Raw genomic sequence first — 6,034 nt, 5'->3', positions numbered from 1 at the left:
CAACTATGTGTTGATTCTTCTAATCTCTCTCCCTTCCTATCTGTCTGTCTCTCTCTCTCTCTCTCTCTTTCAAAAAAAAAGATATGTGCAAAAGGATGTTCATTAAAGATTGTTTTATACTGGGGAAAAAAGAAAACAAACTACATGTCTGTCAGAAGGGGATTGTCTGGACAAATAATGGTGCCTCCATTCACAAGGTATTTGCAAGTCTTCAAAGGAATGAGCTAATTTTTTTTTTTTTTCCCTGAAGCTGGAAATGGGGAGAGACAGTCAGACAGACTCCCGCATGCACCCGACTGGGATCCACCCGGCATGCCCACCAGGGACGAAGCTCTGCCCATCAGGGGGTGATGCTCTGCCCCTCCAGGGCATCGCTCTGCCTCGACCAGAGCCACTCTAGTGCCTGGGGCAGAGGCCAAGGAGCCATCCCCAGCGCCCGGGCCATCTTTGCTCCAATGGAGCCTTGGCTGCGGGAGGGGAAGAGAGAGACAGAGAGGAAGGAGGGGGGGGGTGGAGAAGCAAATGGGCGCTTCTCCTATGTGCCCTGGCCGGGAATCGAACCCTAGTCCCCTGCACGCCAGGCCGATGCTCTACCGCTGAGCCAACCGGCCAGGGCCTAAATGAGCTAAATTTATGTGTACTAACATAGAGTTATCTTCAAGAATTGATGCTATGAGTGAGACAAACATGAATACAAAAGCAATTTCCAAAAATATCTATTTTTCAATCCCAGGAATATGTTTGTGTCTGTCTGGATATGTATTAGGTAGATAGGGACTGCATAGGCCAGGAAGAATCCACCCAGCTGAGGGACTAGACTAGAACCACTGCTCCAGGAGAATTCGCAACAGAGAGGAGTTTCACATTTTCCTTTCTGCTTTATTACTTTATGACTTTAACACAAGAAAATATTGCATGTGTGTCATTTTTACTGAAAATTCAAAATATTAGGTAGCCCACTGGTTCTGACCTGCAGAAAGCCCTGTGGGTTTGGCTGTTCTTTGATAACTTGCCACCTGACTAACCTACCCAGGAATGTCCTACTAAAAAATGTGGGAATTCTTGACATTCTTAAAATAAATCCTTCTGAGCCAGCTCATCTGGGCATAGTAATCCCCATGAAAGCATTTTAAGAATTAGATCCAAGCCCTGGCTGGATATATCAGTGGTTAGAGCATTGTCCGGATATGCAGAGCTGTTTTGATCCCTCATGAGGGCACATACAGAAACAGATTGTTTCTGTCTGCTGTCTCTTCTCTTTCCCTTCCTCTCTCTCTAAAATCAATGTATGGCCAGTATCCACTGCCACCATCACAGCCGCCTGGCCCATGCAGGTTCGCATTGGATTCGGACAGACGGTAATGAAACAACAGAGCCACAAACTGGGCCATTATCTTTAATCCTAGCTTGCACCTGGTGAGCAAGTAAAAACACACACTGGGCTCCAAAACCCACTCACATTCAGCATTCACAAAGCTACTGACTTATTCAAGTTTCCTAGAATCAAAAGTTTCTAGCTCACTGGCCTCATTCTCCTCTGTTCCCCATCTCCTTCTCTCTGCACAAATTCTGCATAACTGGCTTCTCTTTCAGCACTCCACCATCTTGGCTGCTTCTCCTCTCCTCCACGTGGCCTTTCTCTGCTCTCCAACCTGCTCTCTGCTCTAATGCTAATCTCAGGAACCGAGAGAGCAAGTTTCCAGTCTGCCCCACTTTATGGTGCAGAAATCAAAACCTTTTAATCCAATATACAAAATAGGGAAGTCTCTGATACTAAGTCCACCCTACATCAAAAAGGGTGGGAAAGCCTGACCCGGTGGTGGCGCAGTGGATAGAGTGTCGGACTGGGATGTGGAAGACCCAGGTTCTAGACCCCAAGGTTGCCAGCTTGAGTGAGGGCTCATCTGGTTTCAGCAAAAGCTCACCAGCTTGAGCCCAAGGTCGCTGATTCGAGCAAGGGGTTACTCGGTCTGCTGAAGGCCCGCGGTCAAGGCACATATGAGAAAGCAATTAATGAACAATTAAGGTGTTGCAACACTCAACGAAAAACTGATGATTGATGCTACTCATCTCTCCATTTCTGTCTGTCTGTCCCTGTCTATCCCTCTCTCTGACTCTTTCTGTCTCTGTAAAAAAAAAAAAAAAAAAAAAGGTGGGAAAGGCTTAGTCCTAAAACCAAGCCCCAGGCTACAAGGATCCTGCCTGCCCACAGCCAGCCCCCAACACACATTAATATAATTATGCCCATTCCAAGCATAAGGGCAACTAATATCATCACCTCAGAGATGGGCTTCCATGTGGGCAGCACCATCTTTAACAAAGTGAGCATAATACAGTGTGTCTGTAAAGTCATGGTGCACTTTTGACCCGTCACAGGAAAGCAACAAAAGACGATAGAAATGTGAAATCTGCACCAAATAAAAGGAAAACTCTCCCAGTTTCATACCTATTCAGTGCAGTTTGATGTGGGCTCACGCACAGATTTTTTAGGGCTCCTTAGGTAGCTATCCCGTATAGCCTCTACACACTCGTCACTGACTGATGGCCTACCAGAACAGGGTTTCTCCACCAAACTGCCGGTTTCCTTCAACTGCTTATCCCACCAAGTAATGTTATTCCTATGTGGTGGTGCTTTGTTATAAACGCGCCGATATTCACGTTGCACTTTGGTCACGGATTCGAATTTAGTGAGCCACAGAACACACTGAACTTTCCTCTGTACCGTCCGCATCTCAACTGGCATGGCCGTGGGCTGCTCCGCTGTATACACGGTGTTACGTCATTATCTGCGCATGTGCACATGCTGCCACATCATCCTACGGAAACTGGGAGGGTTTTCCTTTTATTTGGTGCAGATTTCACTTTTCTATCATCTTTTGTTGCTTTCCTGTGTCCGGTCAAAAGTGCACCATGACTTTATGGACACATTATATATTTATTTTATCTGCCCAACAACCCACCCCTATGCTCACTCTACTACCCACAATCTTCACCACTGGCATCTCTGTGCAAGGAAATTCGGCACATTACACAAATTACAACAACATGACAAATCATACAATTTCAACAATTACAAAGGTACATTTCACCAGTCTCTGAGCACTTTGCCAAAGCGCAAAATGTCCTCAGCCTTTTTTCTAGCCATGGGAAAAGCTTCCCAGGGCAGGGGAAGGGCCTCCAGCAAAGTTGCCCGCCACCCCCATAAGGGTATTTCACATTGTCCAAAATCCGTAAGTCCATCCAACAAAGGAGCCAGTGCCCACTCCGATTGTAGTCCAGGAAATCAGTCCATGCACATGAGGCCTCAGCCTCCCCCCTCATTCCTGCCGTCCTGGCAGGTCTTACACTGTCCCAAAGAGGAGCATGTGGCAATGGCAGTCAGCATTTCTATCTCTGTTCCGGAGAGCATGATGGCATTCACCTCTTTGTCCCAAAATGTCAGTGAACCCACCAGAGGCTTAGCAGGCACTCCCTGCAGTTCCAGCGACCACTCCGTGATGCAAGCCTGGCTTCCGGGATGTCTGTTTATCCTCCCGCCGCCGCAGCTGCTGCCGTTTACCTTCTGGAGTCTGCGAATCACAACTCCGGCCCAATTCTCCTCATCCTCCGAAGATGAACTGAAAACACAAGCTTGCGCTGTCAGAATCGAGGCCCAGGCTGGTGCCGCCTTCTGCTCAGCAGGCCCTGCAGCCCCAGCTCCCATCTCAGCCCCAGCCTCGTGCCGCTGCTGGCTCTCCCCAACGTCCAGAGCAATCTGCAACTCACGAACCTGTGATTTCTCCTCCAGCAGCTGCTCCATTTCCAGGCGAATCTCACAAACCTGGTCGGCCTCCTCCTCCAGCGCTTCCTCCAGCTCCAGAGTCAGCATCTGTTTCTCTCGCGTTTGCTCCAGCTCCTTCCACTGCTCGGTTTGCAGGCCCCGGGCAGCCTCCTCCACAGAGCTCTCAGTTTCTTCACTCATGGCTGTAAAAGTCAGCCAGCCTATGGTCCCCAAAAGGACAGCCATGGGGAACCATAACAGCAGCCAGTCCTCTAATGCACCGCTCAAACGTGGTCGTGGCTCCTTGCCGATCTGTATCGAATCCTGCCACAGACTACACTAAATGTAAAGCCAGTAACCACGGCCACCATCACAGCTGCCTGGCCCATGCAGGTTTGCACTGGATTTGGACAGACGGTAATGAAACAACAGAGCCACGAATTGGTGGGCCATTATCTTTAATCCTAGCTTGCACCCGGCGGGCAAATAAAAACACACACTGGGCTCCAAAACCCACTCTTTCAGTGCTCACAAAGCTACTGACTTATCTGAGTTTTCTAGAAGCAAAGGTTTCTAGCTCACCAGACTTATTCACCTCTGTTCCCCATCTCCTTCTCTCTACACAAACTCTGCACTAACTGGCTTCTCTTTCAGCACTCTGCCATCTTGGCTGCCTCTCCTCTCCTCCACATGGCCTTTCTCTGCTCTCCACCCTGCTCTCTGCTCTAATGCTAATCTCAGGAACCAAGAGAGCAAGCTCCCGGCCTGCCCCACTTTATAGAGCAGAAATCAAAACCTTTTAATCCAATATACAAAATAGGGAAGTCTCTGTTACAAAGTCTACCCCACATCAAAAAGGGTGGGAAAGGCTTAGTCCTAAAACCAAGCCCCAGGCTACAAGGATCCTGCCTGCCCACAGCCCGCCCCCAACACATATTAATATAATTACGCCCATTCCAAGCATAAGGGCAACTAATATCATCACCTCGGAGACAGGCTTCCATGTGGGCAGAGCCATCTTTAACAAAGTGAGCATAATATATTTTATCTGCCCAACAATCAATAAATACATTTTTTAAAAATTTGATCCAAGTCTGTCTAAAATCTGCTGATTCAGAAACAGAATTTCTGCACCTAAGGCTGTTATCTGGAGGAGGAAGTGAGAAGTGAGGATTACTAGTCAGTGTGGTGACCGTATGGGATAACTGCACAGCCACAGTTGGGAATGGGAAGACAGAAAGGGAGCCTTGATCTGCGAGGACTTGGGTTAACCCTGATGCGGGCCCTGCTGGGTGAAGATGTCCTCCGGGCTTGGTGGCGCAGGCACTCCACTGAAGCCAGGCTCTGCACCCGAGGCTCTGCAGCGCAGATGTTAGGGCTGCTGCAGTTTTTGCTTTCATTTGACTAAAACTTAAAACTATTTTTGCATTTGTTGGGTGGGTGTGTCCATTGGATAAGTGTTCAGTTATTGTGTTCTAAACTGGAAGGAGGTGGATTTGAAGTTCACTGAAAGACCCACCCCACTCTTCCTCTGGGCTTGCTCAGAATGAAGAAAGACAAGCAGGCAGGCTCTCAGGGATGCAGGCTGTAATATGATCTGAGGGCTGGCCGAAAAGGCAGTAGAACTGGATTCAAATCTTTACTTCACATTAGACCAGCTGGGTGCCTGCCAGCCAGGTTTGCAACATTTCTGAGTCTCAGCTTGTTGGTTTGCAGAATGGGTGTAATGACAAGCCCCTCATGCAGTTGCAGTGAAGATCAGAGAGGGTGGGTGTAAAGGTAAATCGAGCAAAGCTCATCTACTATTTATTACTATTATGGTGGTTGCTAGATGGTGAACTCAAGGGCAGACATAAGTGAATGAGAATTCTTTTCTTCCTCCACCAGAGCCTCTAGAACAGAGCTGAACACTGATTCTTATTGTATAAGGGCTCTGGGTCTGTTATTGCCTTTAAGCTGCTTTACAAGTCTGTACATCATAGATAGGAATGCAAAGTAATGCTTGTCTGTATAAGCAAATTATTCCTGTAATAGGTTCAATTAATTCTCCCTCAGGGTGTGGAAGACGCCGGTTCCACCTCTGTCTGCACATTCATGTCAATACTCCAGATCTGTGTCTGTCCTTCCATCTGGTTGTCACCTCTCACTGATTCTTCATTAATAATGTTCGTTTTACATCTGTCATGATTTTACCTTGGAGACAGAGAAAAACTTCCACTCTCCACACAGACAGGGAGTTAGATACTGTGCCACCGCAGGAGGTGACACTGAGGA

This window comes from Saccopteryx leptura, chromosome 9 (genome assembly GCF_036850995.1).
Source record: "Saccopteryx leptura isolate mSacLep1 chromosome 9, mSacLep1_pri_phased_curated, whole genome shotgun sequence".
In the NCBI taxonomy this organism is placed as follows: domain Eukaryota; kingdom Metazoa; phylum Chordata; class Mammalia; order Chiroptera; family Emballonuridae; genus Saccopteryx; species Saccopteryx leptura.
Note: the sequence above shows the minus strand (reverse complement) of the source record.